The sequence below is a fragment of the Cajanus cajan genome, chromosome 10, assembly GCF_000230855.2.
Source record: "Cajanus cajan strain Asha chromosome 10, NIPB_CcT2T_4, whole genome shotgun sequence".
Lineage (NCBI taxonomy): Eukaryota > Viridiplantae > Streptophyta > Magnoliopsida > Fabales > Fabaceae > Cajanus > Cajanus cajan.
In genome coordinates, this window is record NC_138526.1 from 22,738,963 (window position 1) to 22,755,090 (window position 16,128).

Genomic DNA, 16,128 nt, shown 5'->3' on the forward strand with positions numbered 1-16,128 from the left:
TTTATGTATGAACAAGTTGACTTGCATCCCAAGCTTGTTGAACATAGGTTAGGAGTGCATGTTAACTCACATCTTGAGAAAAGAAAATAGTTGTGTTGACCATCTCACGAAGATGGTGCATGATCTATAACGATATGACAGGTCACTTCACTTTCTACAACACAATAACTAAGTAACGAAAAACATAAACACCACCTAACCTAGGATTCTCAAATAATCATAACTTAGATATTCATGCAACAATATGTGTATAGGAATATAAAACTTAACGATCCTTGCTTATAATAGCTTGAAAACATAAATTCCCTCAATGAGATTATTACAAAATCCTTTACATATATATATATATATATATATATATATATATATATATATATATATATATATATAAGTCCCAAAAACTAGAAAGAAATAAAAATCCTAAGTTTATTGTCAAATAGCTACTAGTTATATCAGAACAACCTCCATCAAAACATTACCATCTCCTACATGGCCTATCATCCTGTTTGCCCTTAATCCTAATTTTGACTTGCTCCTATAATAATATGATAATCGCAATCCAAAACATGAAAAAATAAGGGTAAACTTGTGTACCAAAAATCAACATATAATATAGAAGTAATCATCTAACTATATGAACAACTTCGCAACAACTAATCAACAACAGCCAAAAGCTAAACTTAAGCAACATAAAGAAACACAGGTAATAATTCATCAAATTAGCTTCAAAACATTGGTATAAAATCAACAACTTTGTTACTCAACCTACAACTCAACAACACACAACTTACAAATCATATACTTACTCAACAATTTTATACATTTTCAACTAAGAGACCTTTTACAATATAGGTGAGCAGTTTAAGTAACTTAACCCTACTAAATCAACAACATCAAAAGGCCTATAGCATCTAGGTCATACAACACAATTTTGGATAACAATCAAATATCAATGCAACAATGATTTCCAAGATTTCATCACTTAAATTAGAAAAGTCTGTTTGTTAGGTTTAGTATAGCTTGGGTATAGGCCCGCCATGACAATGAGATGCATTCACTAAGTTACTTGTGAAATTAGCCCACCAACTATCCTTTTAATACCATGCAATCCTTCCAACAATTAGTTAGCGATTTTACCCCCTCTCCCGACTTCATACCTTACTCAATTGGTCACTTCATAAGTAGTATGACTCGACCTTACCCTCATATTGTATCAACTAAGGACCTAAAGGATACATAATACTCCACTTTAAGAGACAACTTACTTAATAAGGGTTTTCAACTTTAGTCTCTCAAAGCATCACAACTTATATCCACACAATGGAATATTTCAAGTTTTAGAATAATTCACTCTCCTCTTGTCCTAAGTTCATCAACATAACTCAACAACATGTATCATGCGTCTTCTTAACACAACTCAACTCAATATAGTATCTATACCATTCAACACACAACTTGCAACATTTGGAAACATTATCCAATTCAACACAAAAACACAACCCCCTACAAGTTCTCTTGTCAAACGACCATATCTTATTGAGGGAGCAAAACCCCTATGGGTTCTCTAGCCTAGCGCACTATGTCTCACAAGGCAAGCCTACCCACAAAATGATTTTCTTCTTGTGTGACACTTCTATTGTTAAGAGAGACCATGATTTTGGGTAGTTGCTATTAAGTTGATGAAAATTCACTTGGCGCCATCTCATCTCGTTTAGCGAGAACATACTATTTTCCTAAGAAAACTTAACTTCTCACTTCAAAATCTATCATTACTCACCAAAATCTCAACATGTGATGGACTCATGGTGGAGAAGACTTGCCAAATTCTTCAACCAAGACTCCAAGCTCCTTAAGCTTTCTCAAGGATCCTAAACATCAAAGAAAATATGAAAATGGTGAAAAAGAGAGGGATATTGGTGTGCCATTTTCCAAGGGTAAAGATAAACAAGAAGTGTTATTTTTGTCACAAGGAGAGTTTCCTTGATGAAAGAACTTAAAGAGAAAATTCTCCAAGGTGACTTTAGAGAGATTCGAGAGAAAATTCAAAATATGAATCTCATTTAAACTCCTAAAGTGATGAATACATGAGCAAGTGGCCTTATATAGAGTTAGGCAGCTTATGGAACAAGTTAGACTAGCCATGATTCAAAATGAATCATGGTAGCTTAACTAGGATGAGTTGGCCAACCAAAATTGAATTCAATTTTTGGCTCCAACTTACCATGTGCACAATGTGCTTTTAAATCTAAGATATATTCTAACCTATAAGAGGATGTCATATGGCAAACAAAGAAAATATGACTTAAATTACAACCATGAGATTAGCAAATTGAATTTGAATTTGAACGTCATCATGTGCTCCACTTTGGTCAACCACATTTGCATTCTAAATCAATTTAATTTGCTAATCCTTGGCTCAAAATAAATTACACTTCCTAGGCGCAAAATTACACATTAAGAAAATACATGAAAAAATCTTACTCTATTTGGCCCAAAAATACAAGTCCTAAAAATAAGAAAACTATACGTGATTTGCATAGGAGGTAAGCTTATATATTTAGTAGCTTATAGCTCAAGATGAGTTTAGGCCAATTAACCTTATTTATGGGTCCAATCCTCTTGAATCCTCCTTTTCATAGTCCAAGTGGTAGGACCCTTGACCATGCCTCTTCCATCATCCCTGATAACTATCGCGACTAAATCTCATAAAGAACATACATGTTGACTTATCATGTTTCTTTCTAGGGAAGATCCTATGCGAATCGATGGTTAGACCCTAAAAATTTCACCAGCTTCAGAATGCCCAATAACTGGACTAAACCTCCACTAATGGTTTTTGAAAAGGTGTTTCGGGTTCATGGAGTCTCCACCGATATTTTACTCAAAACATCGAAAAAAGAAAATATTTTCACAAATTCAACTTTGGCTTTCATAGCTAGAGTTGGGTTCAAGGGCCGATTACGTGTGTGGAAGGTGTTAGGCACCCCACGACGCCTAAATTTAGTATCTTATGACAAATTTATTAACAAAATAATGTTTAGTTTACATTTTTGCCCCTATTTATTAAAACATGTATAAAAATAAATACATTATACCTAAAAATTCTAAATCATACTTATCACATGTAAAGCATTCAAACAAATAAATAAAATGAAAAATAGAGAAAAGATCAAGAAATAAGAACCTCTAAAGCAAGACTTTTATAAATCTTCAAAACTTGAAGACGCAATTTGGCAGCCTTCGACACTCTATAGTAGTACGTCACAAAACTCTAAAAAATATTTAAACTAGAAGACTCTGAAATCCCTATAATATATTAAGGATCTATTGATCAAAAATTCTCATAGCACTGTTTTAAGCTATTCGAAGAAAGTTAGAGGGGGAAAGAAGTGTGTATTCCCCTTGCCAAGGGGTTACTTATATAACCATCTAGGAGGCAAAATCCTTCAAGAGCTGTTAGATGAGGGACTTAGTCCTTTGAGTTTTTTTTTAGATGTGGGACTAAATCCACAAAAAATGAATTTTTGAGGTGTTGTACGGGGCCTCTAGAAAACGCAGTAGTCGTTGGATCATGTTGGTTCTTTGGTAGTATCTTCTCAATACATTGATTTTTAACTTCAATGGTGGGATCTTTGAAATTAGGTCTATAGCGAGAGATACTATCATAACAAAGCAATGTCTAGAATAAAACCCATTCTTTTTAGGTGTTGTACGAGGCCTCTAAAGAACTCTTTAATCGTTGGATCGTGCGGGTTCTTTGGTGGTATCTTCTCAATATATTGATTTTTAACTTCAACTATGCGATCATCGAAATTAGATCTATAGTGAGAGATACTATCAGAACAAAAAAGTTGTCCAGAATAAAACTTAGTTTTTTAGGTGCTGAATGGGGCCTCTAGAGAACTTGTTAGTCGTTGCATCATGCTGGTTCTTTGGTGGTACTTTCCAAAGATATTGATCTTTAACTTCAACGGTGGGATCATTAAAATTAGGTCTTAAATAAGAGGTACCATGAGAGAACAAACGTTATCCAAAATAAGATCGTCATGCACAGACTAGTGACAGTTTTGACCCCTTAGCGAATTTATTAACCGTTGGATTGGGCTAAATTTTGGATGATAACCTCCGGAGACATTTTTCTTATATCTGAATGATCGGATTAGGAAAATATAGTATGAGGTATGAGATGCTATCTTTTTTATTCATCTTGAACACTTATTGAGCTTCCTCAGAGTCTTCTATGGTCACTCCTTTATAGCTTAGGAGCTTCCAAGTCTTTAATTTTGTGCCTGAAGACAAAAATTTGGGTCAACAATGACATCATGCCAAGGGTCCAAACCTAAAGGAGCCAAAAGGAGTGGGCCAAGCTTAAAGGAAGAAAGCTTAAACTCTTATTAAGCTTTGGGTCACTTTTAATATTTCAATTTCTCTTCTTTGTAAATGTTTTTCCTTGAGAATATTTTTCTTAATTTTGACTTTGTTTTTTCTTTAATTATTAGTATAAAATTTATTTTCTTGTAATTTTATTTTTAGGGTTGTAATTAGTATTTTAGGGAAAGTGTAACTAGTAATGAGATATGTGCTTATTGGGCTTGATTGGCCCATGAGAGAGTGGGGAGCACATGGCCCCAAGGTAGATGTTCAAGAGGAGTATACCACACCTCTCATGGTTCATGGTTCATTCAAACTTCAACAAGTTACATGTGTCACACCTTGTCACACTTTTAACACCTTGCAATGTGACATGCTCTCATTGGCTCTTATAAAAGCATGACTAGGTGTGACACAAGTGACTTATAGGAGCTTGAGATGTGGTATACTTCTCTTGGATGTTCACCTTGGGGCCATGTGCTCTCGACTCTCTTATAGGTCAATCAAGTTAATAAGCATATATCTCATTACTAGTTACATCTCTTAAAATACTAATTACACCCCTAAAAAGAAAATTACAAGTAAATAAATTTCTACACTATTTGACCAAAAAATACAAGGTCAAAATTAATAAAATATTTACAAGGAAAAATATTTTCAAAGAAGAGAAAGTAGACTACTAAAAGTGACTTAAAGCTCAATAATAGCTTGAGCCTTCTTCCTTTAAGCCTAACCCACTCCTCTTAGCTTTTTTTAGACTTAACCCCTTAGCATGATGTCAACATCCCCTCCCTTTTCAAAAGGATTTGCCCTCAAATCACAAGCCTTTTATTCTTCTTTAACACTTGTAAAAGAAATTAAGTTACAAGTATTAGAAGAGTTGTTTTCTTGATGATCAAGAAAACCTAGCCAATTAATCCTCTCTAAGTGTGGGATGGGCCTATCATTAAGGATTTTTATTTTCTTAGAGTCCTTTTGCACCTCTTTTATTTTATCTAAACTCAAACTAAATTCTCTCGGTTTCTTTAAAGGACATTTTTTTACTAACATCTAAAAAGACTTACCTTCCTAAAGAATGATGTGATCTAGAGCCATAATCACCAAGAGACTTATTAAGAACAAAAGGGTTGCCTCCAAAATTGGAAGGCTTGGAAAAAAGCATTCAATTTTGGTTATAGGTGGGGTAGTTGAAAATGGTTTCATAAGAAGTTATTTTTAAATATGTAATAGGATGTCTATCTTTCAACAAAACAACTTTCATACCTAACTTAGACGCAAAATATTCTAGCTCAATTTTTAAAAAGATTTGGTAGAGCTAATACAATTCCATGAAAGAGTTCACTATGCAAGGATTAAAAAGCCTGCTCAAGAATCTCTCCCCTAAAGTATAGAATGATGTTCTTCACCAACTCATTGAGTGGTGTAGCATTGGAATGCTTAACATAGAGATTTCTCTTGATTTGACTTTTTAGAGAAAAATGACTCTCTTTCTTAGTAATCACTTGAGAAGAAACATCTTCCTCTTTTTCCATTTCTAGCACTCTTTAGGTATTTTAGTCACATTGGAACGGCCCGTTCTGATATTGGAACGGCCCGTTCCGGGGTTCGGAATGGCCAGTTCCGATTTTGGAACAGCCCGTTCTGGGCTACCGAAACCACCTTATTTGGCCTTTAGGCCTTCTGATGTCCTGTCTTATTGTTTGCCTGCTTCGAAAGCTCGTTCCCTTCATAATAGAGGTCCATTTCCTTGTTTGTGTGCCCCCGGACGAAATTGGGTGTCTACAAAAGTTTATCTCTCTAAAACTCAGGGAAATGAACTTATGAAGTTCAAGTTCTCTGAAAATCTTATATATCTTCTCCCATTTTTGGCCAACTTTTGACCTTAACACATAACAACTCTAAATAACTAAACTCCTTAGGATTCCTTATTCCTTAGAGTTTTAAAAACACCAAAAACAAGATAGCAACACAAATCAACACATATCACATAACATGCAATATGCCAAAAAAAATACAACTCACAATACAATGATACATGATCAAATGCTCAACTAGTTTCTTGGACACTACATCACCACCCATGGATAAACTTCTTTTGGAAAATGCCATAAGTGTAACAATTGAACGAGTTTAGATTTTACCATAAGGTAGTTTTATGGTGTCATGTATTATTATCCTTTCCTTATTCCTCATATACAAAAAAAAAATACATACATGATAACAATTACATTGAACCTTCTAAAACCATAAGCATAGGTGGTAACTATTATGGTTTAGTAATGGTTGATGATTACTCTAGATTTACTTGGGTTGTGTTTTTAGCCTCAAATATTGACGCATTCAATGCTTTTAAGAAATTTATTAAAGTTGTTCAAAATGAGAAAAACACTAGGGTTGCATTTATAAGAAGTGATCATGGAGGAGAATTTTAAAATGACTTGCTTCAAATATTTTGTGAAAAACATGGCATTATTCATAATTTTTCAGCTCTAAGAATCCTCCCAACAAAATGGAGTAGTTGAGAGGAAAAATAAATCATTAGAAGAGTTGGCTAGAACAATGTTAAATGAAAATGACTTGCCAAATTATTTTTTCGTTGATGTCATAAACACTGCATGTCATGTTTTGAATAAGGTGTTAATAAGATTTATAAGACTTATTTTGAAAAGGACTCCATATGAACTCTGTAAAGGAAGAAAGCCTAACATAGCTTACTTTAAAGTGTTTAGATGTAAATGTTTTGTGTTAAATGATGGTAAAGAACAACTTGGTAAATTTGACTCAAAAGTTAATGAAGCAATCTTATTAGGATATGCATTTCATAGTAAGGCTTATAGAGTCTTTAATAAAAGAACTCTAGTTGTTGGAGAATTTATGCATGTTGTATTTGATGAAACCAACCCTCAAGTTCATAAATGTGTAACATTGGGTGATGTTAGTAAGTTTCTTGAAAGTACATATCTTGATAGTAAATCTATAGAGAAGCAAAAGGAAAATGAACCTAGTGAGCTATAAAAAAAAACTAGTGAAGAACTACTTAAGGGGTGGAAGACTACCCATGACCTTTCAATAGATAATATTATTGGAGATATTAGAAAAAATGTAGCCACTAGACATTCCATTAGAAATATTTGTAACACAATGGCTTTTGTGTCATAAATAGAAACCAAAACCATAGAAAAAGTTATTATAGATTAGCATTGGCTAGTTGCCATGCAAGAAAAACTAAATCAATTTAAGAGAAATGATGTGTGGGATTTAGTTCCTTTGTCAAATCATCATCCTATAATAGGTACTAAGTGGGTTTTCAAAAATAAGTTTGATGAATATGGAATTATTATTAGAAATAAGACTAGGCTAGTTGCTAAGGGTTATAATCAAGAAGAAAGTATTGATTATGATAAGACTTATGCCCCTATATGATGGAAATTTAATCCCCAAGGATCCCTTTGGAAGAGGTAAGAGTAAGAAGGATGAAAGTTGATCCACAGGAGAGCTCATACTTGAAGATCATTGAGCCTTTAACTAGGTTCATGGTTAGGAGGCTAGAGGATGTTTCTATAGAGGAGTTACTTCTTAGACATATGCCCTTCATGAGCATTGAGTATGATTCCTTTTATTAGTCCCTTAGTCTCCATTGTATATACATTGTATGATACTTGTACATAGTAGTTACTTGTATAAGTGTATTTTACCTTTATATTTGTGAGACACTTTCTTTCTTTTCTTATAGGTTATCCCTTTAGAATTTTAGGGTATGTTACTTAGAGATTTTTACTCCATTTGACCTTGTATTAAGGGTCATTGATTTTTATATTTTTCGTAGTATATGTGGGGTGACAAATAGTAAAATGTGTTGGTGAAGCTAGCAATTGGGCCTATAGTGGGCCTAGGCTAATTTTTACATATTGGGCTTGTTTTGCTCCATTTAATCCAAAGAATTGATTTAACTAGGTCTCACCCTCATTAGGTGAACCTAACTAAACCAATTTCAACATTTTTGGATTGGATTAAGTGAAGGAAAACAAGATGGGTTGCCTAACTCTTCTAGCTTCTCCCACACACTTAGATAGCTTGTGCTACAAGCTTCTAGCTTAGCTTGCTCCCAAGCTTCTAAGTTAGAAGCCTGTTCCACAAGCTTCCAAGTTACTAGACCGGTTAGCTTGAGTGTAAGAAGGCTAACCATGGTTCTCCTTGAACCATAGTTAGTCTAGCTTGCACCACAAGCTTCTCCCTCACTATATAAGCGTTTTTCTTCACTTTGTAAACACTTTTGATGCATACATTGAGAGAATGCCAAAAATTTTTCAGATTTTCTCTCTTCCAAAAGTCTCAACCTCTTTAATTTTAATCCATTTTTCTTATCTTCTTCATACAAGAGTGTGGTGAGATTTGAAGTGGCTAATCTTCCTCCAAGGAGTGGCGCCACTTGAGAGTGTTCTTCACCATTGAAGGTGAAATCCAAAGCTTCTTCCTCCATTGGAAGCTTTGGAGAAGCTTAAGGAGAACCAAGGAGCCAAAGGTCTAGGGAGAAGCTTGAAGAGGAATCAACATCAATCTGGTTCCAAAGCAAGTTTCCATCAATCTTATGAGGAATTCCTTCTATAGTCCTAACAAGGGTCCCTAGACTAGGAAAGATGGGTTCTCTAAGCATAAGAATAGGATCCTCACTATAGTGTAGTCTAAGTGTAAAACTAAATCCTAAAAATGTGAAAGTACTAAAACTATAAGAGACTAATGAAGTACTTCTACATACTAAGGTATCTTGCCTGAAGTACCTTATGCAGTAACCTAGGCACCTACAAGAAAACAATGTAAATATAATAAGGAAACTACCTAGACAACCCTTGATCATATTATTTGTTAGATACAACATGGAAGAGGGTGTAAAGAGTTTATAAGAGTCATATAATCTAATTTGGTCTTGAAGGGAAGTAGTCAAGTTAAATTCAAAGAAGTTTGAACTTCCCTTAAGATCAAAAATAGAAAATAAGAAACCATGATATGTATCTAATAAAAAATATAAACCAAAGGTTGGGTGCTTTATTAGAACAATTAAAGTAGAAGAAGTCCTAAAATAGACAAAGGCTGTCTACTTTGGGCGCCACCAAAGTAGTAGCATAAGAAGTAGAACTAGGTGAAGTCCACTTCTTCTTCACTAGACTAAGAACTTGAGATCCTTTCTTTTCAAAAATATTTTGGTTGTGGATCATAAGGTCCAAGTCTGTGGTAATAGTAGAAAAAGAGCTAAAATCTTTGTGAAGAAGAAAAGTCTTTTTACAATCATTTTTAATAGAAAAGTGACTTTCCTTTATCACAAGATTTTTGGAAGAGACATTATCCTCCTTACTCTTTTCTAAGAGTAGTGTATTTTTAGTATTGAGAAGGTAAAGAGGTTGTTCAACTAGAAGACATTTTTTAATAGAATGTTTTATTAAAAATTGACTTCTAGGAACAACTTTCTTGGAGAAGACATTACCCTCCAACTTTATAACCTTCTCATTCTTTTTTTTTTTTTATTTCATAAATACTTGATCCTCCAACACTTGGAAAGGTGAAAGAGGAGTCAATGTATGTTTCTTGCCTAGGTGGACTAGGCGAATCTTATTGGTAACACCATCATAAATGCCCTTCCTATCATGTTGCCAAGGCCTTCCAATGGAGAAAGGAACGTTTACTTGGTCCTTAACTTCTATAGGTCCAACCTCATTAAGCCATTGAAGTTTATAAGATTTAGGATGGGCTATAGTAGTTAGGTTAAGCTTATCAACCAACCTTTGGCTTACAAAGTTATTACAAGATCCACTATTAACAATGAGAGAACAAGTTTTCTTAAAAAATTTGCATCTAGAATGGGAAAGGTTCTCTCTTTGTGATTGGTTTTGTTCATTGGGTTGGTTGGTAAGTAACCTTTGGGAAAATAATAGGTCACCACCAAATGGTGCTTCCTCACTAGAACTAAGGCTAGCATCTGCTTTACTTGAGGATGATAAAGAAGATGAAGTGTTTTCCTCACTTTTGAAATCTTGCAATGGTGGTTCTTTCTTCTTCCCTAATTCCAGCCCTTAGCATAAACAACTCCATTTGTTGACTATATTCCTCCACACTTTGATTTCTTTATTGGAGTATTTGAAGCTTGTCCATTAACTCTCCCTCATAATAGGGAGGAATGTGCCTTCTCCATAAGGCACTCCTAAGTTCATTCCAGTATTTAATGGAGGGCTCTCTCATCACTTATTTTTCTCTCACTAGGGAAGTTCACCAATGCATGGCACTCCCTTAAAAGCTAAAGGTGGCCATAGGAACTCTTTTCTCTTCACTCACATTGTGGCAAGTGAAAAGTTGTTCCACCTTTATCTCTCAATCTAAATAATCTTCTACATTATCTTTACCATGGAAGAGATGAAGGTTAACTCTTGGTTCCTTAAGAGAGTGTGATTCATGCCTAGGCCTATGTTGCCTAGGGGGGTCTTTGATAGTAGCCATCATCATGGTGACTACTATAGAACCCTTCACTTGAAGATGAGTGAGTGTGTGAGTAATGGCTCTTAGGCCGTGAAACTACCTCCACATGCTTGCCTCTAGAAGGCTTGGAAGGCTCCTCACCGTCATGCCTTTTGGGCCTAGAAGGCCCATTGTCCTCATGGACTTTGGGCTTACTAGCCTCACCATTCACCACTAGCTTGTTAAGAAACTCTAATGATTTCATTATTTTTTTTTCATTTTCTATTTCTTTTTTCTTAATATAATCTCTAAGTTCCCTAAATTTATCTTTAGTACTCCTATGACTTCTAGGAGAATGATGACCATGCATACTACTATCACGAGAATGATCACTCATTTTTTGAAGAAAAAGTTTTCACAAATTTTCTAAAGAATTGCAAAATTGAGTGATAGAAGTTTTCACAAAAGGTTTTCTCTTTTTGGTGCAAGACTAAGTACTTGGAGGTCTAATTATACAAGTTGCACTATCAAGGGAGGTGAGCTACAAGGGGCCACTTAAAAACCAAGCCTTTTCAAGTGGAAATTACTAAATCCCCTTATACTTGTCTCACAAATCAATTTTTTTTTTTCACACAAACAAGTCAAATAATAGTGTGTGTGCACGAAATCCCGAGTAGGCAAGGAAACCTTCTAAACAAACTTTGGAAACATTCCTAATTACAATTAGAAAATAAACTAACGAATGAAAGCAATTAAAACATATACTAGTCAAAGTCCCTAGGGTGGAAGTCCGAGTGATACTAAGAATCCCTTAGACTACTTCCACTAGTACTACACGTTCTATAAAAGAAATAAAACTAGTTGAATCCTAGTGGAAGCCCAAATGACACTTGAAGCCTTTTAGGGACACTTCCACAAGTGTTAACCGGTTTAGGAATCTTTATTTAAAACTATTTAGGAAGTGGTGGGGTTTAAGCAAAGAATTTCCCAAACAACCACTTCTAAAAGTGAGTTTGATTTGACAAAGAAAAGCAAGAAATTAACAAGAATGAAATACAATACAAGAAATTGAAAATTTTCACCAAAAATTAGTGACCAAATTTGGAGACAGATTTGTGACTGATTTGGAGCCCCTGGTACTGTTCATGAAAATTTGTCTCTAAAATGCATCTCTGAGGTACAGTTTTCCCTTGCTGGAACAGTGCTCTTGGAAATCCGTCGCTAATTCTGTCTCAGCTGGTACCAGAATCAGCTTTGCTGGAATCCGTCTCTTATTCCGTCTCTAAATCTGTCTCTAAATCTGCCACCTAAAACAAAAAATTTCTTGGCTGCAAAATGAGCAAACAAGTGAGCCTTTCCAATGTGTTTCACTCAATGATTTTATTACCTCAATCTCCCTCAAGTTGTGGCCTCTTTGAGATGAATCCAATATGTCTCAATTATCCACTCCTTTCCAAGTGTAATGACTTGAAAATGGAACTAACTTTGTCAAGGCTTAACAACCATCAAGAGAATGTGGAGTCCAATAAAATCAAAACTAAAAATGCACAATTATAAGAGGCTAAACTAAAATAAGAGTTATTGTGACAAACTCAAAGAAAGCCAAGAAAGACTCAAAGCAATAATTAAAGGACAATTTCAACACTACCACTCAAAGGATTAGTCCTAGGAATGGATTTTGAAGTTTCTTTCAAGTTTTGAAGTCATGGATAGAGATCAAAGGGATATGAATCAAAGAAGGCAATGCTTCCATTACTAGAGCTTGATTCCATCAAACATGTTCCATTTACCTACACTACCCAACACATGCACAACAACTAATACATAACTGAAAAATGAACATAATTTTTTTAAGAACAAACTGTTTGAAATACCTTTAATTTAGATCGAAAATTGATTGAGGTTAGAATAGTATACACAATGTCCTGAGTTCTTACCTTGTTGAAATTATTGTAATTTGAATACCTTAATTTTTTATTTTTCATTCATTTCTCTACTTCCATTAAATATCATTTACGTGATCACATTCATTTATAAATCATATTTATAAAATTTTATGTGATCGTGTTCATTTCAATAAATTACTTTTTACAATCTACTGGGGTTGATTTAATAATGAGTTGAATAATATATTTGATGTTGGTTCTAACTTCGGTACCAACATTTTACTCACAAAATAATTTTTACATTTAACATGTGTTATTCATTTATTATTTTTAATATGTAATAAAAAAAAACTCATTTGACTTTAAAAGTAGTAGTTTAATTTTTGAGTTAAATATGTTTTTGTTTTCTATAAAATAAACAAAATTTAGTTTTGGTAATTACAAAAAGATATTCTATGGTTTCCATCTCAAAAAACAAAAATAAAAAATAGCATTATTGTTTTGATACCACTATGGTCAGGAGCTTTAGAAACTTATCACGCATTTGCCAAATATAAGAAGCTTGCTTATTTTTTCTGAATCCCTCGCCTACTCTTTTCAGCCCATGTCTTATATCAAACAAACTTATCATAAGTCCTAAGGACCGAAAATACTGGATCAAGTTATCATAGCGTTCTGTTGTACAAGATCATCTTCAAGAGGCAAGTACAGAGCATACTAGCTCAAACATGTGATACTAAGAACATAATACTATAATAGGATCAAGAGTTTTCGAAAGAGAGGAAGAGAGGTTTAGCAATCCATGAGTAATAAACACACAAGAGATTTTATTGCGAATTCTTTTGATTACAAACTGAGAGAATGCCTCCTTATATAGACTTGGAGGGGTTCTCAGCTACCAGCATTTTTTACACATGGGCCAATTTTGATTGGCTGACTAAAAGATGAATACAAGAAAGGACCCTCGTGGGGTGTGACTCATACACAAAGACAGACTATCCTGACTTAGAAGATAAGAACGGGTACAAACAAAGGACCTACATGGTCATGACTCACATAAAATACAAACTATCGTACACACTTATTATACAACAGATGGAAGACTGCTCCTAAAGCAGATTCCTTAAAGCAGATTCCCATGATTATTTTCCTTTGATGATGGGTTCGTGACTAGGAGAGAGATTTGGGTCTGAAGCATTTGAATCCGAACAGTTGTGCATCATCAATTCCTCATAGTAGAGGTCTTCGTCATTTCCTCCTAGGTCATTAGCTGTCTGGAAATGTTCATCAGGAATGTAATATTCAGTTCTGCTTATGAAAGCATTGATACCCTGATGACTTGTCTGAGTAGGAATTAGACGACTGTGTGATGAGCTGGCTTCATTTTGGCTTTTCTGATGGATCCTTGTTTCCTTGAGATGGTTAATCAACTGAGTTCTATAACTTTGATCTAGAGGGTATGTCTCAAAGGTTCCCCAAAAATAAGCTTCATTTCTGGACCACAGTTGTCCTGTTGATTTCTGGAAATAAGGACGATTGATGATAATAATGGAGGTTAAGGATTCACATTGATTCCTAGTCTTTCCCTGTTGATTTCTCTGAAAATCAAGAGTCTTTTTTAACTCACGTCTCCACCAGGTTAGAAGTGAAAACCATTCTAATAAAGTCCAGAACAAGTAATCGGATTTATCTGGATTTATCATAATATCATAAGCTAACTGTGTTCTCAAGGCTATTGGGATTGGGCTTTGGACAGTTTTACACCATATGGCCCAAAGGGTTGGTTCACACAAATCCCACCCAATTTCACAGAATAGTTCAAAAATTCCGGGATGTTCTTCTGTAGGATCAAACATGGATGGGGGAACTGTTTTAAACCTTAAAGTTTCATGAAGATAATGAAAATAATGAGCTTTGGCAAATTGGATAATTTCTTCAGGACTTTTTGGTTCAAAACCCGGAGGATATAGCCTTCTGGTTTTTGCTGTAGTAGGTAAAGGTTTTACCACGAAAATCAATGGAAAGCTATGGGAAGATGATAGGTCTTGAAAGGGAATCAGGAATGAGGTTGTGTTTTCCTTTAATATGTTTAACAGTGAAATCATACCTGGAAAACCAATCCTTCAATCTTAAGATTTGAGGTTCAGGTGGTAGTTTATTCTTGAAATCCAGAATCTTGGGGAATGAGGAATTATCCATCTGGACTTCAAAATGATGTCCTTTCAAATGGAAATCAGATTTCTTGATTCCATTTTTTACGGCCAGTACTTCCTTGTATGTGGTGTGATAATGCTTTTCTACTTCTTTGAATTGTCCACTAGCATGTCCACAATAAAATTTCTTTCCTTGTTCTTCTTCAATGAAGACGGCACCCCAGTAATGATCACTTGCATCAGTCTGAAGAATTCTTTTTCCATCACCTGGAATTTTTAATGCAGGAGGATCCTGCGCAATCTTCTTTATTTCTTGGACAGCTTGGGTTTGTTCTGGTCCCCAAGGAGGGGGGTCTTTCTTCAACAATTTTGAGAGAGGACTGGTGTATCTGGCAACTTTGGGAATAAAATCCCGAATGTAGTTTATGATTCCAAGGAATTGTTGAATCTGTTTGACAGTTAGATTTTCTTCAGGAAAATTGAATAATTCTTCAGCAATGTGGGGTTGAGGTTGGTAGGTTCCCTGAGAGAACTTCATACCTAAGAAGAGGATAATGCTATTTTTTATTTTTGACACTAATAAACTACTAATGTATTTAATGAGAGGTCAAATGAGCTTTTTAAGTGATACTTATGAATATATATGGTTTGATATCAACATGTGACACTTTAAAAAAAAATAAATTTTTTTGTAAAATAAACATTATTAATATAATTTTTTATAAGGATAAAAAACAAATATTGTTCTTTTTTACTGACACAAAAAAAATGATTTAAAATTTTGGAGAAATAACAATAAAAAAATAACAACAAAGACTAAAAATTATTTAAATATTAATTTTTAATTTCATTTTTGACACGAAATTAAATGATAATAATTTTTTTAGTAGTGTAAAGCTTTTAAATATATATATATATATATATATATATATATATATATATATATATATATATATATATTTTGTATATAGGGTGTTTTCCAGGTAGGCATTAGGACCAAGTCATATAGAGAGTTAGAATGATATTACACATTTGGAAAAGCCTAGCCAAATCATTCGAATCAATAATAAAGTAACATTTATAAAAAAATTTAAAATATAATATTCACTATGCGTGTATTAGTTGATTTTTCAGCTATTTTATTAGAAGAATGCAACATTTTTGAGAAATTTATTAGAGATGTTTTTTAATACTCACACCATATTTTTTAAATCAAATATTTTCCAAAAGGAACTTTTTCTTTTATCACAAATTATTTTATTAAACAAATTGAT